This window comes from Vulpes vulpes, chromosome 12 (assembly GCF_048418805.1).
Source record: "Vulpes vulpes isolate BD-2025 chromosome 12, VulVul3, whole genome shotgun sequence".
NCBI classification, from domain to species: Eukaryota; Metazoa; Chordata; class Mammalia; order Carnivora; family Canidae; genus Vulpes; species Vulpes vulpes.
The window spans coordinates 88780101-88807902 of NC_132791.1; the positions used below are offsets into that span (position 1 = coordinate 88780101).

The following is a 27802-nucleotide window of genomic DNA, read 5'->3' on the forward strand; positions in this document are numbered from 1 at the left end:
CTATCTTATTAGTTCCTTTACATCATTCTGAAAAGTTGTCAAACACACATTTCCCTTAAGACATGAGTCTACCATGGTGATTACAGAGTTAATAAGGCAGGGGTCCTGGAGAGGTCGCTGTGGGTGATCTGGGGGCAGAGTTCAAAAGAGGAGTAGGCTGGACAGATGCTGAAGGCGAGAGAGCGGATGTGGCAGGCTCAGAGGCAGGGAAGCCCGACCTACTTCAGGAACATCAGACGGTATGGGTGGCTGGAGTGTGGAGGTGGTCCTCAGGGCCGGGCAAGAGGAAGTATTGGAGGGGCAAGGATTTTCTTCCATGGAGGGCCTTCAATGCTTTTCTAAGGAATTTGGGGTTATCCATAAGATCATGGAGAATCAGGGAGATTTGCACAAGGTGGCGTTGGGGGGTGACATGATTAGATTCAGATTTTGACTACTTACTGGGGCCACCCAGGAGAGATGGCACTCAGGCAGGGGACCAGCCAAGGATCCTGCCATAAACCCAGCCAGACAGGGTATGGGCCAGATTTCTTAAGATGGATAGACATTGGGGCATATGGGTGGATTTATTGAGAAGGTAATGATGCTTAAATTAGTCACAGGCCTCTTCCAAGGCTCTGAGGGAGTACCTAGCAATGTGTTCACAGGGTCACGGTTTTTCCTAAATTTCCCAAGTCATAGATTTTTTCTATTTTTTTCTTAGAAAGACCCCTCCAAAACAAGATCTATCCCTGCCAAGAAGTATTATTGCAACACAGAGAATCTGTGGTTCAGAAGTATTAAATGACAACTACCTTGGAGCAAGTCAGGCAAAGAGACACTGACAGAAGCAAGACAGAGAACACAGAAACATTTCTTTATTTAAAAAAGGGAAAAAACAACTAAGTGGTCTTCAGTACACTGCTCAAAGTGGAGACCAAATAGAGACCAGGTCGAGAAAAAGATGGTTTCTATGAGAACATCCTCTGTCTCCATTCCTGGCATGCTCATTCAACTTCCATCCCTACATAGGGGTAAATTATCTTGCTTTCCGTGTTAAACAAATTACCACAATGCAAATCCTTGCAGACCTTACAGTGTTTTGTTTTTATCATTGTAAAGCCAAAGGTAACTTCACAACATTTGGGCAGGGGTGCTGTGTGTGAAGTATTACACGTAGGCATAAGGTAAAAGAAATTAATCCTTGATAGTTGTCCTTTCAAATCAGGTGTTTTCCTGTTTTTTATTTTTTATTTTTTTAAAAGATTGTATTTATTTATTCATGAGAGACACACAGAGAGAGAAAGAGAGGCAGAGACACAGGCAGAGGGAGAAGCAGGCTCCATGCGGGGAGCCTGACGTGGGACTCGATCCCGGGTCTCCAGGATCATGCCCCACACTGAAGGCAGCACTAAACTGCTGAGCCACCCAGGCTGCCCATGTTTTCCTGTTTAAATGAACAGCTTTGTTTTGAGAGGGAGCGAGGGAGGTAGAGATGGGCGAGTGGGGGAGGAGGCTGGAAGAGGGGAAGGAAGGAGGAAGGACTATATAGCCATGTGGTGGGATAGAAAGAGCACAGGACACTTGAATCCATAAGCTCTCTGGCCCTGGTGGACAAATGTCCAAAACTCTCAAGGTCTTTTTTTTTTCCTTAAGCCAAATAATAGGGTCAATTCAGATGTTCTTATTCTAAGATTCTGAGTTGAATGTAAGTCAAATGTTACTTAATATTCACCCAAGGAGTTTCACTTTTTATTAGTTTGACTGTTTCCTAAAGAGGTTATACCTATACCTGGCTTTATTAGACTCTTCAATATGCCGTTAGCATGCCACCTCTCAAAGGAAATGTACAAGTCAGCAATCCTGCTCTCTTGTCTTGAAATGCAAAATGACTGAGGTTTAGAGCTCCTTGGCCCGCTGTCTCCTTCCCTTTCCATCACCTCCTTCCGAAGTGATTGATTGCTAAGCCTCCTCTATTTCATAGATCTTGGCAACTTGGGTTCTCAGAAATAAAGTTCAGAAGGGGGAAATGAATTTAATTATCCCATTCTTCCCACCCCACTTATTTCGAAGAGCATCTCTGAAGGCCAAAGCCTTTCAAGGAACAATGCATGATCATAGGACCAATTGCCCCATTTTACACATTGCACTGGCCTATGCGTGAAAGACCCAAACACATAAGGGAATGCTCCTAGCCAGACTGAACCTTCTATACCAAGAAATTAGGGATGAACTCTTTGTTAGTTAAATGTCATAGCATTATGACATTTTATTATCATTTCTCTGAAGAACAGGTAGTGAGAAAAATTGCACTGCAGATTTTTGCAGAGTGGTGTTTTAAGAGTGTTTCTATGTAAATAATATAGACAACCCATAATTTACTAACATACTGGTCAGGATTCCACACTGGTCAGGATTTTTGTAAGCTCTTTTTGACCCTGAGCTACAAATTTATTTTCTTGTTTCTACCCACCATGTAGGTAGGTAGCATGCATATGCTGCTACACACTGCAGACCAATGTCTTGTAATCTCTGGAACCTCTGCGGCAAGTTTAAAAGAAACCAACAAAACGTTAGACCACTGCTCTCTCATTTCCTAATTGACCATTCACTTCCCATCCCTCCCTGAACCTTATACACATTTTAGCAGATGCAGTCAGCGCCCTGCCTTTATCTCACTGGCACTCACTTCCATAATTAGAAAGCTTACAGGGAACACCTGCAACTCTGTACAGAGGCTTTTTTCCCCCCTGATTGTAGGAGTAAAAGAGCAAGAAGTGCTAGAAAGACAATGCCCTCCAAAGCAGCATTCAACCAATGATGGAGAAGGAGTGTGTGAATAAACACCCAATTTCCGCACCCCCAAACTGAGCTAATGTGGAGGCGTGCTGCATACAGTGGTGACTGGCTTGATAAAGCACTCCTTGTCACCTTTCTTCTCTTTTCCTGTCTTATCTCCCCAAACCTCTGCCAGCATTTCCTGTGTATGCCTCCTAAATAAACAACTTACACACAAAATTGTATCTCTGGGTCACTTCTTGGAAACCCCAAAACAAGACTGAACACATAGTTCCCATATTGACTAAATGTTCTGAGCTTATAAGGTACTGGAACCGAAAAGCACCTCACAGTCCTATTACACAACACTGGCTTGAACTTCATGTGGAAAAACAGAGATTCAGACATACTGACCCCGAGGTCACACAAGCAGTTCATGGCAGAGAGCAGGGTCCCTGAGTCCCCAGGGTTCTACTCTGTGAGGCTAAATCTAGTCGACCACCTAGGACATTTTTTATTTTTTTATTTTTTATTTTTTTAAAAGATTTATTTATTTATTCATGAGAGACACACACAGAGAGAGAGAGGCAGAGACACAGGCAGAGGGAGAAACAGGCTCCATACTGGGAGCCCGATGCAGGACTCGATCCCAGGACTCCAGGATCACACCCCAGGCCAAAGGCATGCGCTAAACCGTTAAGCTACCCAGGGATCCCCCTAGGACATTTTTTTAAATTTTTTTTAAATTTTTTATTTATTTATGATAGTCACACACACACACAGAGAGAGAGAGAGAGGCAGAGACACAGGCAGAGGGAGAAGCAGGCTCCACGCAGGGAGCCTGATGTGGGATTCGATCCCGGGTCTCCAGGATCACGCCCTAGGCCAAAGGCAGGCGCCAAACCGCTGCGCCACCCAGGGATCCCCCTAGGACATTTTTTAATTAAAAAATTACTTCTAGCAAACTCAGCCATGAGGTTCAAAGTGAATTAAAAAAAAAAAAAAGCCCATATTGGTAGACTGAATTTAAGACAACAGAAAATGAAGAGGGTGATCTGTCCTGTGAGGGTGACAGGAGTTAACAGAGAAAGGTATTATTGTCATTGGTCAAAGAGAGACAAGAATATACAGGAGAATTCTGAATAACAGCTGAGGGAACATTCCATCCTCTCCAACTCCCAACCTCCTACCATTGAATATTTTGAATGTATATCTAAAAATACACATACACACACGTATAGGATAAGGTCTCCCACCTTGAAAGAACAACCTGCAGAGCCCTGAACCCTTAAATAACAACGACTAAGTCTCTTTCTCCATATTTTGCTCTCGGTCAGCAGATTCAAGGCTGCCTCATGGCCTCTGGTTTTGTTCTTATTCTCCTGTTGTAATTTGGTGCCTTAACTGACAATTTACAGCTGTTGCTGTAGGAGGTAAACCTACAGCAAAATAGACACCACACAACCTTTAAAAAAATAAGACACAGGCCTATTTAAACAGTGCTTTATGAAGCACACGGTTGTCTTAAGTGACACTGTAGAAGGGAAAGTATGCCTCAAAACAGTTTCTGAGCAATATAAATATTATTCTACATGTGTGTTTGTTCTCATTTGTCGAAACTTCCACATTCCTTCGGTGTGAGATCTCTCTGAGGGCTTGCCATGTTAAAGCAGGCCTGCAATTTATCAACTAATAATAATACCTTCAGAGGAAAATAATATTCTTAATGGCATATCATCAAGTTTCTTAATTATTTTACTCAAGTTTCCAGAGGAGGACATTTTAAAATGCGAGATGAATAACAGTATTATTTAAGTCTTGATTTTGGTTATGAATAAGAGAAGCTTTTGAGCTTATGTTCAAGGTCAAAATATAGAAGACTACATTTATTCTGAGACTCCTTTCAAACACAGGTTTTCTCCTTTTAAACGCAGGGGTGTGGTAGGCTGAATAAGGCTCCTTCTCCCCTACAAAGATGCCCACATTCTAGTTCCCTCACCTCTGACTATGTTACAGGGCAGAAGGGATTTTGCAGATGTGATTAAGGCTCTTGAGATAAAAAGATTATCCTGGATTATCCAGATGGGCCCAATGTAAATTACAAGGACCCTTGTAAGGAGGAGACAAGACAGTCTGGTCAAAGAAGAAGGAGAGGTTGGGGACGCCTGGGTGGCTCAGTGGTTGAGCATCTGCCTTTTGCTCAGGTCATGATCCTGGGGTCCTAGGATCAAGTCCCACATCAGGTTCCCCACAAGGAGCCTGCTTCTCCCTCTGTCTATGTCTCTGTCTCTCTCTTTGTGTCTCTCATGAATAAATAAATAAAATCCTAAAAAAAAAAAAAAGAAAAAAAAAGCTGCGGTTGGAGTGATCCCATCTCAAGGAAAGAATTGCGAGCCAAGGGATGTAGGTGGTTTTGAGGACAAGAAAATGGATTCTACCCTGGAGCCTCTAGAAGGAGCCTTCTGTCCCCCCCAGAAAGGATATATTTGTATTGCTTTAAGCCACTAGATGTGTGGTAAATTTTTACAGCAGCCATGGCAAACTAATACAAAGAGTGTGTATAAGTATTTCTGCTGGACAATCTACCAAGCAGCTCTACTCTGTGAGGTGCACACTCATGCACCCAATCTCAGAAAACCAGAGTGAGCAGAAAGACCAAGCCTTACTTAGATCAATCAGACATCTCCTGGGCTCCAATCCTGGCTCTGTCACTTACTGTCCAGGTGCTTCGGGGCAGGTGACTTCACGTCCCTGAGGCGTAAATGTCTCATAGGTAAAGCAGTGCTTTTCTATATTTCAGATCTAATAGAACTGCATCTCTACTGCAACAGCAATAAACCATCCAGCTAAAGTAAGGTACCAGTAGGTTGTTCTGGCACTTAAATGAGATCATGCGCATAAGGTGTCTAGGCAGTGTTTGTCACACAGTAGATGCTCAGCTGAGGTCAGTTCTCGTCCCCTCACCAGAGCCTTAAACAGCAGAGATTGTGTATGATCCCATAGGGACCTTTCTAAAATGCAGGTACACGAATCTGTATCACTAATACCTTCTTGCCTTAATTGGGAGAGCATCAAAACTTCTTAGCAGGGGTTATAAGATGCCTGTTCATCCCGACGGCTTCATTGAAACATAACTTATACCCCGTAACATTCACCCATTTTAAGTGTAACGAGTCAATGGATTTTAGTATATTTATGGAGTTGTACGATCATCACCACAATCCAATTTTTGAACATTGCCAATATCCTAAAAAGAAGAGAAGGCCCTCACTCCTTATTCTCACCCTAGCCCCCATGCAACCACTAATCAATGCTCTGCCTTTATAGGTTTGCCTTTTCTGGCCACTTCATACCACCAGAAAATATGTGGCCCATATTTACTTCCCCAGGCTCACACCTTACCAGTCTCCCACCCCCCAACGTACTATGACAGCAAAAATTTATTTTCAGTTCTCCAAGTGTTCACAGTTTACACTCTCCTGCCTCCAGCCTTATCAACACACACGCCCCTCTGCTTGGAACAACCTCTGTACATCCTTCAGGGCTCAAGGGAGACGCTGCTCTTTTCGAGAAGTCTTTGGCAGGTGCATCCACACCGTGATTTCTTAGCTCCTGATTCTACAGCTCATCACAGTGCATTATAACTCCCTGTTTGTCGCATTCCCTGCAAGCCTTGAAAAAGTAGGACCTGTAATCTAGCTTATTCATCACTGTATCCTTAGGATCTTGCATGGTACTTGGGACCGTAGATATTTATCACTAGGATGGATTAAAAATGTCTCCAATTTGAATGAGTTCAGACTTCTCTTTTGATAAATTCAGAGAAGCTAAACTAAGGCTGATATATCAGACATTATCTGGATCCACTTATCACCTACATATTATAAATAGATATTTTTTTGGGGGGTGCGTGTGTATACAAATGTGTTATATATCAAGAGATATATAGCATTATATGGCATTTCAGGGACGCCTGGGTTCGCTCAGTGGTTGAGCACCTGCCTTTGGCTCAGGGCGTGATTCCCTGGTCCCGGGATCGAGTACCACATCGGGCTCCCTGCACGTAACCTGCTTCTCCCTCTGCCTGTGTCTCTGCCTCTCTCTACGTGTCTTCCATGAATGAATAAATAAATTAAATCTTATATTATTAATTATATTAATTAATTAAATTAATTAATTAAATCTATCTATATATATCTCATTTCATTTTCCTTGACTAATTTCTGGACAAAACATGGCTGAATGACTTACATATCAGTATTCTACTTAATCTGGGAAATATTTCCACCAGGGGCATATTGGGAATGCTCTTTCATTCCTAAATCTCTACTAAATAACTATCTTACTCAGTACTGAACTACAAAAAAAAAAAAAAAAAAAAAAAACCCACAAAAAAACAAAATCAAATACACACACGCACAGACGCACACAATTACAATTAATTTTAAACCTACATTTTCTAACACAACCAAATAAGTAAACCTTAATTTTTAAAAGTCCTTCATTTCTATGGTCTTCTCATTGTTTCTTGTATACCATACAGTAAAATGTTGCTGTTTTATCCACAGGTTCAAGCACAGCACTGCCCAAGACAAATATAATGTGACCCACAAATGTAATTTAAAGTATTCTAGTAGCTGCATTTAAAACGTATAAGTAGGTGAAATGAATTTTTTAAAAATATTTTCTTTAACCCAAGAGTGTGTGTGTATATACTATATATATGTAATTATTCAACGTGTGAATAATATAAAAATTGTTAATGAGATGCTCTCTATTCTCTTTCTGCTAAGTCTTCAAAATTCAGTGTGTATTTAGTGGCACCTAGGTAGCTCAGTCAGTTAAGCATCTGCCTTTGGTTCAGGTCATGGTCTTGGTGTCCTGGAATCAGTGGGGAGTCTGTTTCTCCCTCACTTTCTCCCTCTGTACATGTTCTCCCTCAAATAAATAAAATCTTTTTAAAAAATTAAAATTCAGTGTGTATTTAGCAGATTTCAATTTGGAAGAGGCACATTTCAAGTGCCCATTGGCCACATGTGGTGCGTGGGTGCCATATTAGACAGTGCAGCTACAGAATGTCCACTCCTAGAACTAACTTTTGTCCCAACAGAAAGCATGAGAGAAAGTTACTGGTTGGGCTAGTGGATCCTAGGCTCTCAGTGTGCATGTAAATAATCTCATGGATGCTTAAACAAAGTTCCTATCCCTATGCCCCACCTCTGGAGATTTTAATAGATCTAAGACAAATCTTGGAATCAGTATTTTGAAACTGGTCTGTTCCCAGGCTATTTAAGTAAGAACTACCAGAAGAACTTGCCTAGATTCCTTATATTTGTCTTATTGTTGGTGTTCTTTATCAATTTTGACATCAATTTCAGTCTGGATAATTTGTTAGGCTTTTTGAATTCCCATCTACTTGGGCTATCTTTTGGTGCTCTTGACTTCCTCAATGGACCTATCCTTTAGGCTCTGAGGATGACCTTCTAATTCTTACTTAATGCAATTCTTACCACTTTTCTTGCCTCAGTTCTTGGTATTGTTTCTGACGGGTTCTGTTTCTGCCCATCCTTTGTTATTATTTATTTTGTTTTTAATTTTTATGGCAATTTTGCATTCTCTTTGTCTGGCCCACTTCTGTATTAAAAACCCATCCACCCTAAGACATCTGATCAATCACCAAAAGCTGAAAACAACCACTAGCTATTAGAATTATAGGGCCTATCCCAGTGATTGTCAAGGACAGGATTTTAGGTTGTGTTCCTGCAGATAGATTCCAAATGTGGTCCTCCCTTGCTTGAAAAAGAAAATCTCACTATGTAAGCAAAGAGACACCCACATGTGTACTGGCCATCACTTCAAAATTCTATGTCAGCTTCTTTTCTTTTTCAAAAATGAGCAACTAGGTTTACCTGGAAGGGCCTCTGAAGGGAAGTGGGTTTTATTGGTCAGAACTTTCAGTATTAAAGGGAAATTAAATTCAAATGGTACATTTTCAAATCATGATTTTCCAAGAATGTACAAGTTTAAAAGCTCCCTTTGTCATTCCTCCTCCTCCAGCCCCACCTCCAGAACTCTAATCTGAGTGATGAGAGGCCTCAGAACTCTAGAGATGAATCCAGATGGACCCGAAGTCCAAGAGGGACCAATACCATCCCCCTCTCCTAGTGAATGCAGCTGGTTCCTACTCCCTACTCATCCCTTCACTCTACATGGGTGTCTTCAGTAATCTGAGTGCCAGAGCCATGTCACTTTGCTGGCCCCAGGCTTCTAGGTGGTCTGTTGTAATTGAAACTGAATGGGCTTGCCTGAGGTTGTCAAAGTGGGAATGGCTTCCTTGGGGATCAAGTTGGACAGTAAGTTTCCACTTGGAGCAGTAGGGGATGTTGTAAGCCATAGGGTGGCCACACCCAAGACTGTGAGAAAGTCTGAGGGCTAAATATTGACAAGAATGCACATAAAAGGGGCACCTTGGTGGCTCAGTCGATTAAGCATCTGCCTTCAGCTCAGGTCATGATCTCAGGGTCCTGGGAGCCCTGCTCCTTCCTCTCCCTCTGCCACTCCCCCTGCTTATGCTGTCTCACTGTCAAATAAATAAAATTTAAAAAAAAGAATGCAGATAAAAGGAGATGTATAAAGAGGCCAAGAGAGGTGTTCCAGGTGATTCACTGTTGGGTGACAAGGAGATCAGAGAAGAAACAAGTAAAAGGGTTCCTAAAGCATTTCCTCTAGGACTGGCTGCTTTGTGCTGCTCACCCTGGTAGGTGAGAGGGTTAATTCCAAGTACACATGAGGTGCCCTACAGTGTAGTGTCCTGATGAACAAGAAATCACTCTTTATGACTGTCCTGGCCATGTCCTGTTGTATTACTGATCATTCTATTGATCATTGGTCTACAGTTTCAATTCATGGACATATGCTTAAGAAGACCACTTTTATAATGAGAACCACTTTGGTCTGTTTAGGTTCATGCCTACGAACTACTCATAGCATCAAGTGGGAAACATTTACATGGCATCCTGAATGTCAATTCTTTACGTCTGTCATAATACTACTACTAGAAGAAAGAAAGAAAGAAAGAAAGAAAGAAAGAAAGAAAGAAAGAAGAAAGAAAGAAAGAAAAAAAGAAAGGTGGAGGGGGTGGGTGAGATAAGAATGGCTTTTTGGTGGATTACATTTAACTTCTAAAATATGCTATGTGTTTAAGTCCCCTTCTTTAGGATTTCATATTTAAATAACTGGATTCAATTATTAGACAAATGGGGTCTGTATTCCTCTGCCAGAATAAATAGGAGTATATTCTTTTCTATCTTGCCATTGTCTTATTAACAGAAATTAGGAGTGAGCTGAAGAAGTAACTGCAACTGTTGGCTAATTATTGTGAGAAAGAGAAGTTCCGCATCAGCTAGGCTAAAAATGAAATAATTTTATTAGGCAGGTATTCTCTAATATTTTGGTGTACGATATTTAATTACCCCAACCGCAGATAGCACATTCAGCTACTTCAGGGTGCGTGCTACAGGTGGCTCATCCAACAAGTCCACTGGGATGCAGTTATAAGCAGAAGCAGATGTTCCACAGAAGTAATATTATATTTATTTTATGCCAGAGACAAGTGAATTGTAACATCTGCTCTTAACATTTTCAGGCAATTTTTTATCTCAGTTTTTTTTAAGTGCAAGATTCTGAGTTCTCAAATATGTGTCTAAGTACTTGAGCATATCAAACATTTTTTATTTGCATGTCAATGTTGGTTGTGCTCATAGTTATACCTGTAGCTCACCTGGAAGAGCAAATGGAAAGCCTCTGTAGGGGTGAGGATATATGATGGGTCGCTACATTTTCATAACTGAATGTCAACTCTGTAGTCAACCCATCTGGAATCTCAAGCATTTGGCTCTTTCCTTTATCAGCAACGTAGAAATAGGCACTTAAGACACTTAGGAGAGAAGTTAAGTGTGAATTCATTGCAATCAAGTACTCACCAAAGACTCAGGTAACACATTTGATTTCAAGAGAGGTAGCCTAGAATGGCTACCACTACTTTTCCAGGTCAGAGCTCCTTGATGTTGGCTGCACATTAGGATCACCTGGGGTGCTTTACAAATACCTACGGCTGAGTCCCACCCAGAATATTTGATTTAGAATCTTTTAAAGCTTTCTCAGGGCCATGAACCACTATGCTAGAACCTTGCTTCTCCAACTGTGGCTCATGGATGAGCAGTATTAGCATCACCTGAGAGACTATTAGAAATGAAGTACTTTGAGCCCCACTCCATCCATACCTATTGAATCAAAATCTGCATATTGGCAAGATTCCCAGGTGATTCTAACACATGTGAAAGTTTGTGAACCACTTTTTTAAATGGAAGGTTCTATACGCTCTTTATTTGTATTGTCAGATCATCAAAAAGCAGCATGCCAACAGAACTCTCTGGTGAAATGCCCTCAGTGAGCTCCAGTTTCACGATTTGCCTGAGGATCAGTACAACCTATTAGTGTCAATTATACAATTCTCATCAAGGGCGTTTTCCTATTATATACTCAATATTCCTTATGCAAGATCCATGCAATAAAAGTCCTTTTAATGACAGAAAAAGCATCTGTCACCAGATGAATCTAGTTACTAACTTATATAGTTTTAAAGTCTACTAATTCATGAGGGTCTCTGAAGATTATAAATGTTTCATATACTTTGGCTTGGTGGTACTATTTCACAAACTAAATCTTTGTGGGGGCCAGATTTACACAATAATTCCAATAATTATGTGAACTACTTCACTTCTTTGGTCATGAATAATGATCCATAGGAATTTCAGGATGGCATCCTTGCCAAATCACTGAAACATATCCCCAAGTAACCATTAGTGGATGCACCCCGGAATGGTCTTCACTTACACCTGTGCTTCCGAACTTGCCTCCTTGCCACTCAACTGCAGGCCAGTGGTGAGAACTAGGAAGAGTACAGAATCCTGGTTTTCCAAGTGGTGTCCTGGCACCAGCAGACCACCTGGAGGGCTTGTTAGAAATACAAGTTCTCAGGTCACACCCAGGCTTACCAAATCAGAAACTCTAGGGATGAGGCCTCCATGATTCTGATGCACATGGAGTTTGAGAACTGCTGGATGCAGATGTGAGATGGGCTCAGAGAATTTTCATTTCTACCAATTTTCTGGGTGAAGCTAAATGGAGAACTTACTTAAAAAACCCCATTGAAGGGGATCCCTGGGTGGCTCAGCGGTTTAGCGCCACCTTCAGCCCAGGGTGTGATCCTGGAGACCCAGGATCGAGTCCCACATCAGGCTCCCTGCATGGAGCCTGCTTCTTCCTCTGCCTGTGTCTCAGCCCCCGCCCCCCCTCTCTCTGTCTCCCATGAATAAATAAAATCTTAAAAAAAAAAACCATGAAGAGCAACAAGAGAGAAAGTGACATAAACATTACTTTATGTAAAAGCAATTTTAGGAGGCTTCAATTTTGACAATTTTAGTCATTTAAAAAATCCTCAAAAATAAAGAGAAAAATATTTTCCCCCTATTCATGAAGTCAATAGCTCCTTTGAAGCTACTGTTTTCTAAGCTCAATTATGAAATTCTACCTTAGGTTTTTAAGGGCTAAGATACTAGCAAGATTTCAGCAGAGGAGTTATCTCCTGAATTAGCATTTAACAAATGGAATACAGTGAAAGCGTATGAAAATCCAAGAAAGGGAATAATTTTGAGCAGAAATCACAAAAGCTAGTGGTCACCTTCCCCTTGGGTTATTTTCCCTGAAGGATTTCTGTGATTCTCGTGAGTGGAGACAGACACCCAGAACAGATTCCCCCCAAAGGCATTATAAAGTTGGCTCTGCCCCCACAACCAAATCCAGAACCTCTGCCCAGGCATCTGCTCGCTCTTGGCAAAACAGTGCTTCCTGTTTTCAAGATAATGTTTTAAAATGGCTCATAAAAGGTTTCTTGGACATAAATATTCCTTACAAAGCAGTATTTTGATGATTAAACTATAAATGAATCAGAAACACATGGAGTGAATTTCCCTCGGGTTTGGCAAAACACTCTTTGGACTCCATTCCATCCAGAATATTTGAAAGATGGTTTCGGGTGTTTGTTGAATCAAACAAACATGGCTTCACTTTTCCCAGTTCCCTTTTACGCTACAGCAGTTTAAGAAGAGGACAAAGATTTCTCTGGGTTTGCTGTAGCCTTTATTCCCGAGTTACCAGAGCTCTATACCAATGCAGACTTTATTCACCTAAGAGTTACTTAGAGCTGAATGAGGACATAGGACAGCTACCAGATGCATTGCAACTCTCTCTTTTGACTTCAGAATCATTCAAAAGGTTTCTTTTTAATTCATAAAGGAACGTTTTCATACTTGGGTTATTTCAAAGAATAGAAAGTCCCTTGTAGGTGAACTCTTTCCTGCTTGCATGCAGAGATTCAAGCTAACCATTCTTGCAACCACTGGCATTTGAACTCTGTGGGCAGAGGTGTTTTGATGAAATACCATAGCTCTGGAGAGTCCCTTCTGTGTGGCCAGAAAGAATGCTCACCTTCTAGACATTTTGAAGGGGCTTTGCAAAGGAGGAGGGAGCCTAAGATCCTGATGGGAATTTTTTCCTATCATTAGTGTGTTTTTGAATATAATAAACAGCTCTGGCACTTTTTAGAAGAGACCCCCTCTGTGTTTGGAAACTATTCCTTCCCCAGGAACAGCACTGCTGGGAGTCCTGTGGAAATAATGCTTAATATCTAAGTGTCAAGGGAATATTTAATTTCTTAATATCTCCGGGACATAGACAAATAAGCCTCAGGGATATGGATTTGGGAAACTTAGAGACTTCATATCTTTAAAAAAAAGTTAAAAGATAATTGATATCTGAGATGAAATGCAAAACATGTCTTTTTATGTCAGGTTATCCAAATCTAATACACAAATAGCATAATCATGTTTTCCTATATTAAGGAGCACATCTGTCAATAAACCATAAGTCTATTAATGTGAAATGCAGAAGTGATTAGGAAAATAAATGTTGCTAAGTGACGTTTATTACATTCTTAGAAACCTTGAAATCCTAACTTTTTACGATATAGCACAAACTAATTCAATGTAACATGTTCAGTTCCTGCAGCTAATAACTTTTCTGAGAGAGAGAGAAAGAGAGAGAGAGAGAACACATCTGAGGGTGGGGAGAGGCAGAGGGAGAGAGAGAATCGTAAGCAGGTTCTATGCCCAGCACAGAGCCTGTGGAGCTCAATCTCACGACCCTGAGACCCTGACCTGAGCCAAAATCAAGAGTCAGATGCTTAACCAACTGAGCCACCCAGGTGCCCCAGCTATTAAATGATTTTAGTTAACCCTTTGAACATCGAGAAAGAAAAAAGAAAAGAAAAGAAACCTAAGGGCTAGGAGAGAAAACAACATTCCTGTGGGACAGAAGAATTTGAACCACAAAGATAGGAAAATGTGGTGAAAAGAGAAAACATTGTAAGAATACAATTAAAAACAAGAGACTAGAGAACAAGACAGAGTATTGCTAACACTAATGCCTCTCTTCCTCCGAGATCTCAAACTCCAAAGTTTCTTTCTGTTATTGTAACCTCCGGGGTCACTCTGCCTGGGTTTGAATTTCCTGTTTTGTGTATAAGCAAGGTGCCCGTCAGCAAGTTACTTTATCTCTGAGCCTCACTCTCCTCATCTGTAAAATGGGCATCATAGCGACTGTCTGGGGGCTGTTGTAAGGATTCAATGAGATTACTCGGGTAGAGTCTCACAACAGCACTTGGAATATATGAGTGCTCAGAAAATAACAACTGGCATTTCTCTTCTCAAATCCTAGTCCTTAAGCCCAGCTGAACCTGCTGGTTACCCTTCCTGCAACTTTTGGCCTCTGAGTCATCTTCTCCTCCTGACTTCAGTCTTTCTGGACCCTACTCCTCTTTGCCTTCCATGTGCAATCACACCAAGTCCTGTTGATTATACTTCCTAAACCATTTGTAATTTATTTTCTCTCCACCATCCTTCATTTTCATCGGTATCACCTGATCCAGACCCTTGTTATGTCATTACAAATGTATGTGATCACATGATGACATGCGAGTCTGGCAGACTGGGTTTGTGCCTGCTGTTTGGCTTTGGGCAAGGCCCTTGTCTCTCCTAGTCTTAGCTTACTCCTCTGTGGAAAGGAGAGTACTATAGGATTCCTGATATTCAAGTAGCCTTCTTCAATAAAGTCACTGTGAACATTGAAGTAGTGAATACAGAACCATTGCTCCTTGGGGAAATATAAGGTAAGGTTCCCATGAGCCTCTAGTCACAATGTTTTCACCAACTAACCGACTGATACCTTGTCTTATGTGTGTTTCTGTTTAAAGACATCTTATTTTAGTATATATTATCGACTCCCTAACCTTGAAGTTGGCCAAAAGCATTATAACCCATTCCTGAACGAAGCTTATCTAACACACACATTTCCTCTGTAAGCACGCTGCAGCCCTCTTGTGCTTGAAAACACCAGAGAACACTTCAGCACTACACTGGGGGACTATTTTAAATGTCAAAATCAGGGGATCCCTGGGTGGCGCAGCGGTTTGGCGCCTGCCTTTGGCCCAGGGCGCGATCCTGGAGACTCGGGATCGAGTCCCACGTCAGGCTCCCGGTGCCTGGAACCTGCTTCTCCCTCTGCCTGTGTCTCTGCCTCTCTCTCTCTCCCTGTGACTATCATAAAAAAAAAAAAAAAAGCCAAAATCACCAATAAAAAGCCAAAAAAAAAAAAAAATGAAAATCACGAGACTAAATAGACCATGAAAACAACACGTGTTTACAGTTTGAGAGCTGGGACAAATGGCAGAGCACCACCTTCTTCGATTTCAGTTGGGAATGTACGTGTGGCGCAAAAGTTTTTGCAGCTCTGCTCATGTCCATGAATGAGTATGAGAGCATCATGAGTATTGATCTTGGGTCTACAAATAAATTTTAGTGAATAAGTGAATGTGCAAATACAGAACTTGTGAATAATGAAGATCAAGTCTATTTGTACCTACCTCCCAGGTCTGCTGAGCAAGTTAAAAGCAATCGGCTACGGGACATGTTCAACAACTACTAGGCACTCAGCAGGTAAGAGCTAGTTGTTGTTGTTAGTATTATTGTTATCATTATCATTATTATTAACCATTGTTTGGTTCTGGGCTCCTGCAAGAACATTGTAACTGACTGTCTCACTCACCTCTCTCTCCATTCACCCCATCCTACACATACTGTTCAGCTTCCACCAGTATGTGTATTTCAGAAGGAACACAGGCTGTTGTCCTTCTCTGCTTGACATCCAAGTTCTTTCCAATGCATGTACAACTGGTTGCTTTCTTTTCACCTGCTCCTCCAACAAAACTGGCCTGCTCACTTGCCTTGTGTATGATTTTGCTTCCCACTCATTCCATTTCCTCTCTTGGGAATGTCCCCCTTCTCCTCCTCCCCCTCTATACTGAAATAGACCTATTCATCCCTCAAGACCTTTATTAATGGGATCCTTGGGTGGCTCAGCGGGTTAGCACCTGCCTTTGGCCCAGAGCATGATCCTGGAGTCCCGGGATCAAGTCCCACATCAGGCTCCCAACATAGAGCCTGCTTCTCCCTCTGCCTGTGTCTCTGCCTCTCTCTCTCTCATGAATAAATAAATAAAATCTTTAAAAAAAAAAAAAGGAATCACACTCCAATTTTAAAAAAAAGACCTTTATTAAAAACATTCCTAAAGCCCTCACTAGCTAAAATTATCTCCCTTTTTTTCAACTTCAATAACTATTTTTTTCCATTCTCATGAAGCTGTCATCTTCTGTATCTTCATAAAATTTTTATGTACATGTTTTTTTCTCTAAATACAGTAGATCTGATTCATCTTTTCTTCCCCTGCAAAACCCTTTGTACAACATTTTGTTCTTAGTTCAGTAGACAGTAAGTGCTTACTGGTTAAATACAATGACAACAACAACAACAAAACCCCAAGGTAGTGATTTCTTTGCTTTATCCAAGACAAAACAAAACAAGAATCCTACATTTTTACTTTGGGAAGTTCTATATGTGAACAAACCAACTTACGTAAGAGTTCCTAATTTATGTTCCTAATTTATCTGAAAGCCAAAGGGAACCAGTATTAGCTTTCTTAAAGTCCGATGGCTCGTTCCTGAGTATGTGTCCTTAAACCTTTTCAGGCTCTGGGTCCTTTATTGGGCAAGTCATGAACCTTTGAATCAGTGCTAAGTAATCCAGGCTCTGACATAAACTGAATTACATCAAAGTTTCAAGAGCCTCTTTATAATAACCCAGATGAGAGTACCTGATACTTGTAGAGAACATTGCACCCATCCAGCTTGAAGGTTGGGCAGACTAATTTAGTGTACTAACACATGTTTCTTCCCCTGCCTTTGAAATGGATCCTGTTAGAAGGAGAAAACTAAGAATGTAGTGCATTCTTTGTGCCGAGACAGTATGAAGAGCAGGCTCAGAAGGTATGATTGTGATGCTCAGGGAAATTTCCTTGGGCATGGAAGCATACCTTATTTTTATTTTATTTATTTATTTTAAAAGTATTTTATTTATTTGACAGAGAGACAGCAAGATAGCACAAGCAGGGGGAGCAGCAGAGGGAAAGAGAGAGAAGTCGACTCTCTGCTAAGCAGTGAGCCTGATGCAGGGTTCAATCTCAGGACCCCAGGATCATGACCTAAGCCAAAGGCAGATACTTAACCAACTGAGCCACAGGGGCACCCCAGCGTACCTTATTTTTAATGCAAAAGGACACAACAGGGTGTTTTACAAATTACTAAATTTGTGGTTCTTTGTTTCTTCCAATATAATTTTCCACCACTATCCATTGTTTTAAAAAGAAAAAAAAAAAAAGAAAGAAAATCAGGGTATGCCTTATTTGCATGATCTCCTCATGTTTCCTGTTTGGATATACCCTGGATGTGCCCCAACCAGTGTGCAAATTGTCCCCTAAAGGTTATGAGCAGTAGGGAGCAACAGCATGCTCAGGCAGTAAGCATGCTCACTCTTATCTGCAAACACCTGCAAATCACCTGCTTCCCCTCTTGAGCCTGTGAATTGAGAATAGGTATCAGTTCCCCTGTGCTTCTCATATTTGTGGGGACACCTCAGCTGTGAGCTGGACCCCATATCTCTTTCTCTGAAATAAAAAATCTGACATTTTAAAAGAAAGTGATGTGTAAATATCACAAAAAACCTTCTTCTCTACTCACAAATTTTGTTTCAGGAATGAATAAATGTGTGTGTGTGCACATATGTGTATGTGTGTGTATTTCAGGTAACCATGTCCTTGAATGTTACTGTTCACACTGTGAACAAGGAGAGCTGGAGACCAACTGAAGAAATGGGGAAAAGTATACACAATCACACTAAGCATAGCAGGACCCCAGATGGTGGGATCAACATTTGACCTCCTTGAAGAGAGAGAATATTGAAAGGAAGTGTGAAATTAGCCAGTGAAATGCCACAATCCTTTTGACCTCAAAGGAGCATCTAATTCCAAACAATGTTAAATCCATCTTCTAAGAACAGCTGTCACCATAGAGATGCAACCTCCACAGGGACTAGTCTACTAGTTCTTTGACAGACCACCTGGGAGGAAGTCAGAAAACAAGCTCCTCACTCCCCCCTCTTAGTCGAAATACACCAGGAAGTCAAGCTCCTCTTCAATCTTGGGCCTGGTCTACCAGACTACTTTCCATGATGTCTCTTCATCACAGTTGGGAGATTTCATTATTCCTTTATGAAGATAACATTTTCCTTTAGGGACCTGATAGATTTCTAGAACAAGAACATACCTTTTAATGAGCCTTTTTTATTGTTGTTGTTTTTAAAGATTTTGTTTATTTATTTGACAGAAAGAGCGAAAGCACAAACAGGGGGAATGGCAGAGGGAGAGGGAGAAGCAGGCTCCCTGATGAGCAGAGAGCCCAAAGAAGGGCTGAATCTAGATCAGGACCTGAGCTGAAGGCAAACGCTTAACCTACTGATCCACCTAGGCACCCCTTATTTAGCTTTCTTTTTTTTTTTAAGATTTTATTTATTTATTCATGAGAGACATGGAGAGAGACAGAGACATAGGCAGAGGGAGAAGCAGGTTCCCTGTGGGGAGCTCAATGTGGGACTCGATCCGAGGACCCCACGATCACGACCTGAGCCAAAGGTGTCCCTTAATGAGCTTTCTTAATTGATAGATATTATGGGCTGAATTGTGCTCCCCCTCAATCCATATGTTGAAGCCCTAACCCCCAGTACCTCAGAATGGGACTGTATTCGGAGACAGGGCCTACAGGGAGGTAATCAAAAAGTTAAATGAGGTCAGTCATACATGTGGAGCTCAAACCCCATTTGACTGGTGTCCTGGAAAGACACCAGGAGTGTGTACCCACAGAGGACAAGCACACAGACATACAAGAGCACAGAGAGAAGGCAGTCATCTTCAAGCCGAGGAGAGAGGGCTCAGGAGAAACCAATTATGCCAACACCATGATCTTAGACTTACAGGCTCCAGAGCTATCAGAAAATAAGTTTCTTTTAAAAAAAATATTTTATTTATTTATTCATGAGAGATACAGAGAGAGAAAGAGAGGCAGAGACACAGGCAGAGGGAGAAGCAGGCTCCATGCAGGGAGCCCAATGTGGGACCGATCCCGGAACCCTGGGATCACACCCTGAGCCGAAGGCAGACGCTCACCCACTGAGCCATCCAGGTGTCCCCGAAAATAAGTTTCTTAGACTAGACCAAGTGCTTAGGCCACTGAGTCTGAGGTATTGTGTTATGGCTGCCCGAGCAAACTAATGCAGTAGTTACCAGTTATTCACTAAGCTATTACCAATAGCTTACCCAAAGTGAGTTTCTTCTCTATTACTAAGAAGAAAATCCTGGGTTGTTTTTTTTTTAAAAGGATTTATTATTTTAGAGCGTGAGAATGAGCATGTACATGCAGAGAAAGGGCGGAGGGAGAGAGAGAATCTTAAGCAGATTCCCCCCTGAGTGTGGAGCCCAACATGGAGCTCAATCTCACAATCCAGAGATCACAACTGAGCAAAATCAAGAGTCGGATGCTTAACCATCTGAGCAACCCAGGTGCCCTGAAAATCCTGGGTTTTTTTTTTTTTTTTTGGTTTGTTTGTTTTTAGTAATACACATATTCCTTCTTTTTTGTCAGTTTTTAAAAATCCTAAATAGTTATTAAAACCTATGGACAGGGCATTCCCAGTGGCCCAGTGGATTAGCACTGCCTTTGGCCAGGGTATATGATCCTGGAGACTCAGGATCGACTCCCACGTCAGGCTCCCTGCATGGAGCCTACTTCTCCCTCTGCCTGTGTATCTGCCTCTCTCTCTCTCTCTGTCTCTCATGAGTAAATAAATAAAATCTTAAAAAAAAAAAAAACAAACTATGGACAGCCCCAGCTAAAGTTCAAGTTTTCAGCACTGTTGAGGGAATACTGCTAATCTCTGGTTTTGACACAGTCTCTTAATTGTGTCCCTCAGTAACCCTGGGAGCAGGGTAGGAATTATTTTTGCATTTTATCAATGAGGATGTTTGATCCAGGCTACAGGGCTGAATTTATAACCTCTCTCTCTGTGGTTTCTCCCATATTCTGCTTCTTCTTCTTATTCCTTAGCATTATCATATTTCCAAATTAGGGTGTTTTCACATTTCAAAATTTGCTTCTTTATTTTTGAATCTTGTGTCTTACTCCTCTGTTATTCTATTGGATTTTGTTTCTGTTTCTCTTGATTTTAGACTTTTGTGTTGTCTTTGTGGTGCACTGCTTAAAAGAAGACACTCTACACCATTCTTCACTCTCCCATTGTGTGCGTGGGGCGGGTGGGGGGGATGGATTTTTATTTAGTTTCTTTGAGAAGCCTAGGCTATTCCTAGAGCACCTTTTACAAAATCCTTCTCTTAGCATCTTCCTGTAAATATGGATTCAGAATTCTACAGGAAGCAGAATACCCATGGAATGCAGAAATCAAGATCTTTTTGACATCTTTATCCTTTAGATTAATTATATGACTGTCTTTGGACTTTATAGCATATGATCGGGAGTTTGCTTAATGGCAGGCATTAAATCCCATGTTAAGAGACTGCAAGAAAAAACGGAAGCTGAGCCCATAAGGGCCTTGTACAGGGTATCAGATTTTATACTGACCCCACTGGAGGCCTGGAGTCATGATCACAATCACCCTTCTGCATGAGCTGGCCACATGGGTGACACCTGGAGGGGTTCTGAGCCCAGCAGTCCTGAACCCAGCAGAGCCACAACTAACACAGGATGAAGCAGGGAAAACGAAGTCTATTTCACCAAACTCCAGCCATGGGAAGGTGTTTGAAGTAGAAACAAGGGCTACTTTGTCTTTGCTGCTCACCCTCCTGCCCTGGTGTGGTCCCCAGTGAGATTATCAGGACTAGAGTGATCCAGGGAGTAGGGTGTAGTGATTCTGGAGACAAATATTCCTCCCCCCACCTTTATGCTGCCACTGATGTGCTCTGTGGCTTAATCCAGTTCAATAGTCTCTTCTGTGCAATACATGAGGCAATGATGCCTCATCACGCAGAGGGACAGATATGCAAATAACTTCATTCCAGAACATTCTGAGGATCCCAAATTTGTTCTAAAGTTGCACAACATTATTCCTTCTGGGATTTTAAAAGGAAAAAAAATGACCTGGCTCCTCAACTATTTCATGGTCATTAAATAGCACATCATAACAATAATTATAGCAGATATTATTTATTAGATGTTACTTATGCCAGAATTATACTATGTGCTGTTCTACTTATACATCATTTTATTCACTTCCCATACAACCGATGAGGTAAGTACTGTTACTATTTAATTTTACAGATGAAAAAACAAGCTTAGGGGGCATCTGGGTGGCTCAGTTGGTTAAGCGTCTGCCTTTGGCTCAGGTCATGATCCCAGGGTCTTGGGATTGAGCCCTGCTTTGGGCTCCCTGCTTCTGTCTCTCCCTCTGCCTGCTGCTGCTGCTCCCCCTGCCTGTGTTCTCTCTCTCTCTGTCAAATAAATAATGTCTTAAAAAAAAGAGAGAGAGAGAGAAGGAAAAAAATCATAGAAAGTCAAGAAGCTTGCTCGACATCACTCAATAGGTCAAAGAATTTGGAATGCAAACCCAAGTCAGCCTGAACACAAAAGACTTACGCTTTTAAGCAAAGTGTCTACATTTCTATGAGAACCAGATTTTCAAAAGCCTTCCTATCTCATGCCTTCTGACGAGCTGTCACATGAACTATTGAACTGTCCCAGAAATGGACATCCACACTTGATATATTGGTATCCAAACTGCATTTCCCAGACTGTGCCTCACACTGAAAGTAACACAAAAATCCTTTGTAAAAACCACAAGTCCTGTTTCTTGGGGTGGAAAATGTGGGCACTACGATTTAGGCAGATTACCAAATTTTAGTGAATTGGAGTGAAAGGCAATGCACTCAGAAGTAAAACTAGTCAGAGTACCATGTTATCTTCTGTGATCTGAAAGGCACGGGTGGATCTTCTGGTGTCTGGAGGTCCTCCTTATGAATCTCATTCCTCATTATATTATTGAAGTGTAGAAATGCAGATTTTCCATTGGTTTCAAATGATGGAAATGTGGATAAAAAGACCTCACTGTGCTGACATTAATTATTTAAGCAGTGCTTTCTCCAGGGACTGCCATGGCCTGCAGATGAGGGGGCTCCATGAGCTGTTCTCTTATATTATGAACATTTACAATATGACACTCTCTATATTCCAAACGTGGGCTTTAATTAGCAACCTCACTATGTTATGCCTTTGGGTTCTGTTGTCATCATTTAGTTGTGTTTGTTGAGCACGGAAGAGATGGGGGTGATGGGGCCGTAGTAGAGAGAGGACTGTAGAAATTCATGATCCACAAAATATTTTCTGTTCCCAAATGTGGCCCATGGTCTCAAAGATTTAACAACCACCGAGTAAAGATCATTTTTATTGTGAAATGCAAACATCCTCTCACGGGGACCACTGTACCACTCAAAAGAGCTGTTTATATTAGACACCTTCAGCTCAGGTAATTTACCAAAAACAGGAAGTTAGATGGGGAAGGGGTGCTGGGAAGCAAAAAACTTGAATAACTCTTCATAGACCTCCTTTACAGCACGTTTTCTCTTTGGCTCTAACATCACCATATTTTGTGTAGAGCACCTCGGTGTGGCCAAAAGAGAAAAGTCATTAGAGAGGAAGTCTTGGAAACTAACGCCTAGCCTATTTCTCCAGGTCCCTAGGAGTCCCCAAGAAAAAGAATCCATCATAGCGCTCTCACTCAAGCGCAGTGGGCTGGTATCCATTGCCCTATTGATTTTGATCATCATGCCTCAAACCTCAAAATGCCACGGCCCGAGATGGGATCTCACCAAACCTGTACTTATTCTTCAATTTTCCCGTCTTCTTTCTCTTTTCTCATGCACAACTTCTCCAGGCGCCCACTTCCCCCCAAATAACAACTGCTGACCCGGTTTTTCCTTTCCTGTCTCTTTAAGTCAGAAACTTCCTGAGGTTCCCAAGTGCTGCCCGCCTCCGCGGAGGCCAGGCCCAGCCTCCACCGACTGCAGTGAGATTTGCAAGTGAATCCCTTGATCTGAACAACGGCGTGGGGCCAGTTTCCCATCAATGTCTTGTGACTTCCAGGCACCCACCTCCCAAACGCCAGTGGGCTCCAAGACATCCTATGAACCGGCTCCAAAGACCGAGAGACCAAACCAGTCCACACTGGCAGCTCCAAAAGGGGAAAACCTAAAAACCACGAAATCGAACTAACGAATACACGAAAGGCGATAAAATCATTTAAAACTCAAAACGCAAAAAAAATAAGTAAATAAATGAATAAAAATAAAACTCAAAATGCCTACCTTACAGATTTCCCAAAGCTCTTTGCTCGTGCAAGGATCCTCCCCTCTGGGTCTGTTTTCTGGTTTCCTAATAGCTGCGCTTTCTCAGCCCAGCAACAGCCTCAAGTGTCAGGCTCTGGAATACACATGCTGCACCCACCCAGGCAGCCCTTGGGTGCCAGGCAGCCCCTTGCCTTCCTTCCCAGCCCTGGGCCAGCCCGTGCCAAGTCCCTGACTACTGATCAACTCCTCCATAGGGCAGAATGGGGGGGGGGGGCAAGGGAGCCCCCAGGGGCTGGGGACCGATTCCACCCACCGTGGGCCGGCTGGCGACCCATCTGGGTGGGAGGGACCCCCGTATCCCTTTGCTAACCTTCAGACCCCTCCGGAGCGGTCTGTCGGGCCTCGCTCCGACCGCCCCCCCCAAGTTGGCAGGTTGCCCCTGGCTGTCGGGCTCGCAGGGGGATGCCTCTTACCTTCGCAAAGCCCCAGCTCTTAAAAGCCTGGCTGGAGTCTCCAAGGAGTCATGCGTTTTCCTGGACATTGGAGGCAACCAATTCCAGAAGCAGGGAACATTTCGAAATGAAACAGAAAGTAACCCGGTGATCCAGCCGGACCCCCGGACCTGCACTTGGCCCTGGCAGCAGCCTCTGCGGGGGAGGCTGCGACTGGCCGGCCCGCCCAGCTGTTTCAGCTGCGAGCGCATTCAGAGAAAACTGCAGCTTGCAAGTCTGGAACTCACGGCCTGGGCTTTTTATTTTACTTTTTTTTTTTTTTTTTTAAAGTATTTGTTGAGCTTTTTAACATGCAGTTTGTCTCCTTCTGCAGGGAATTACTCAGTGAGCCTGTCACCTGACTCACAGCAGCTCCATTATATAATTCAAACCCTGCTATTTGAGTTCTGATCAGAAACCCACACTCCCCTCCTGTCCCCCCATCTATCTCCCCCACCCCCTGGAGTGAAAGGAGAGGCCCAGAGGGAGATGCTGGGAAGACCACTATCCTTTTTTGAAACTTCCTTGGGGGTGGGGGGCGTGTTACAGTTTTGCAGGGCATTTTTATTTCCCTTTGGTTTGATTCTTCTGGGTAGAGGACCTCCTAAATGCCAATGCTGAGTTAGCAGAGATTTCTGAACGTGTAACATCTCAAGATGTAAGTGTAGCACTTTCCTTGATTTTCTTTTAGGGGGACTGTAGATGTGATACATTAACTGAAGGAGTTTTCAAATGATAGAGTGCATAGATTTATAACACCTGTGCAAAGGAGCTCTAAAACCTGGAGTGAAAAAAATAAAATAAATAAATAATAAAATAAAATAAAATAAAATAAAATAAAATAAAATAAAATAAAATAAAAACCTGGAGTGTTTCTACTTTTGCCACATATCTAAGTTCCCTGAAATGCCAAAGGGATATATTGGGTTGAGGGGTCTTTAGCCAATCCCCCTCCCCTCACCTGAACCTGATCATCATAAACCCTCCCCAGCGCCCCCCGCCCCAAAAAGCATAACATCCAACCAAAAGGCAGAAGCCTGCTATGCAAGTACCAATTCCCCCAGCCTCTACTTCCCACCAAATTGAAATCTTTAAGGCAAATCTCTCTGGATAATTTGAAGCCAGCACTGTCTTGGGTGAAAGTGATAAGAATTGTCTCAATCTATCCTAATTTTCCTTTCTTAGCAGCTGTGTCATCTCTGAGATACTTACTGGGCGACCAATATGTTAAAGTATAGAATGGGCCCATGAATAAATGGCTCTTTAAGAAACTCAGATGGCACAAATAAACATAACGGTGAAAGCATCATGCAACACAATGATCAGCATAAAAAACTCCAGCCTCTTGGCTCTGTCCATATCAAAGCCAGGCTGACCAGTATGCAGAGGGGGCTCTGTCCACAGAGGGGGCTCTGGGCTCCCAGTCTTCTCTCAGCGAGTGGAGTCTTGTTGCTGAATGTGTTAAGTACCTAAAAAAGACTGTTAAAGTTTATGGGAACAAATATTAATATTGATCACCATCGTTTGGTTTCTCCTTCTGCACCCCTCACCCATATCCACCAAAGAAAACTACCTTGTCCTTCCTACCTGCCTTGGCTTTGGACATAATATTAGATACCATTACTATATTAAACTGTGTTGACATTATACTGATACTGTGCCCTAAGAATAACTTTCAGTGTCCATTATAAGTGTCTGTCCACACATCTGAAGCTGGCACGGGATCATTATTACCCTTCTTATACAGACCCAAAGAAGCCAGTGACACAGGCAGGAATTACAAGTCAGGTTTCCTACTCGCAGCACTCAGTTTTGCAAAGACCAGCTACACATGAAAAAAAAAAGTGTAAATCTGAATGACAGATTGATGTCTGTTTATTTCACCCCCTCTAGGTGTAGTAAATACAGTATGTTGCCACAGTTGCTATGGTAACTACTTCTGTCTTAAGGAAAATAAGGATACATAGTAAGATAATAGAAAGCATCAGGTTTTTCTATTTACTGGTGAGACTCTCCCCAGTAATGAGAAGACAAGCGATAATACAAAATGTACCCTTGGCCCCTATATAACCATTAAATATTGATGCCACAAAAATGGAATTTCCTAGATCAGCGTCTTTGGTAGAAATACAATGTGAGCCATATATGTAATTTAAAACTTTCTAGTTGTTGCATTAAAATTAGTGGTTAATTTTGGTAATATATTTTATTTAATCTAATACATCTAAAATATTATTTCAACATGTGATCAACAGAAAATTATTCACAAATTATTTTGTATTCTTTTCTTCATACTAAATCTCTGAAATCTGATATGAATTATATGTATTTTGCACCTATATCACATCTCAATTATGAGTAGCCATGTTTCAGGTGCTCAATAGCCACATGTGGCCACACCTAGCCACTTTGGATGGTCCCACCTCAGACTATATTTGCTCATGTGGGGCTCGGAATTTGAGTAGTATTTGTCTATCCCTACTTGAAACTTTTGGAAAAATAAAACTGCATTCATTTGGTTCTAGCTTTATGCCATAAATCAAGTGGTGTTCTCTAGGCGGAGCAAGAAAATATCAAATAAGCTTGGAACTGAAATGGTTTTGGGTTCCTGGGTGGCTCAATCAGTTAAGTGTCTGCCTTCAGCTCAGGTCACGGTCCTGGGATGGAGCCCCACATCGGGCTCCCTGCTCAGTGGGGAGTCTGCTTCTCCCTCTGTCTCTGCCCCACCCCTACCTTGTGCTCTCTCTCTCAAATAAGTAAAATCTTTACATTTTTTTTAAATTAAAAAAATGATATTAAAGGTTTCAGCTTTTTTTTTTCATATCCCTCACCAGAGGATAGGAAAAATTTAAAAAATAAATCTCAGGTTTATAAAAAATTCCCTTGTTGGTTTGCCTCAATCTCAATTACCAAAGTTAGGGACCTTCGAGTCATGTTTCGCTGCATTTTCTATATCTCCCTCTGCTCTTTGGAGCCCTTCCAACAGACCACTCAGTCTGTAGAATCTACCTGTCATCTCTTCTCCAATTCCAGGACCTCTGCAATATCCCAGAAGATCCCAAGAGCCTCTGCCTGGGCTTCCTGCCTCCATTCTCTACCCACTCTGGTCCAGTTTCTATCCTGCCTCTAGTTTGAGCACATGGTGAAAGCAGACATTTAATCATGTAGCTTCTCAGCTTAAAACCTTTAATAGCAACCTGCTACCTTCCACATAAAATTCATACTCCTAGCTGTGATATCTAGGTAATCAGGTAATCATAAGCTGGCCTTCAGGGAACTTTCTGGCTCATCTCCTGGCTGTACTTTCTTTGATTTTACCATGGTCTGCATTCTTGACTGTGCCGTGATTTCCATGACAACATGCCTTTGTTTAGTCTGTTCCCTCTGCCTGGAATGTCCTATCTTAAAATGCCTACCCCTTACCAAACAGTAAAATTCTTTGAGCCTAGCTCCAGTATTTACTGTAGGTTGTCTTAATCTTATAGTCGAAATTAGCAGCCCCCTCAACTGTGTTATCACTCTACTTTTATAAATAGATGTGTACAACATTTATCACAGTCTATTGTAATTATGTGACATGCTAGACAAGTGTTTCCTCAAGGAGAGGAACCACATACTGTTTACCTTTTAATTCACTTTGG

At 41.9% G+C, this 27802-nt stretch overlaps 1 protein-coding gene across 20 annotated transcripts in view; it reads right to left on the reverse strand.

The window, feature by feature from the left end:
* Positions 1 to 27802, reverse strand: part of PHACTR1 (phosphatase and actin regulator 1) — a 559986-nt gene that overhangs the window by 286404 nt on the left and 245780 nt on the right. For 2 of the 20 annotated variants that reach the window (XM_072729136.1, XM_072729134.1), the window contains exon 1: positions 23689 to 24176. The exons of 16 other annotated variants lie outside the window; for them this stretch is intronic. The gene's annotated coding sequence lies outside the window, so the exon portion shown is untranslated. Of the gene's footprint in view, positions 1 to 23688; positions 24564 to 27802 lie in introns of those variants that run through there. 2 more of the 20 variants (XM_025999357.2, XM_025999359.2) reach the window with 2 other exon arrangements.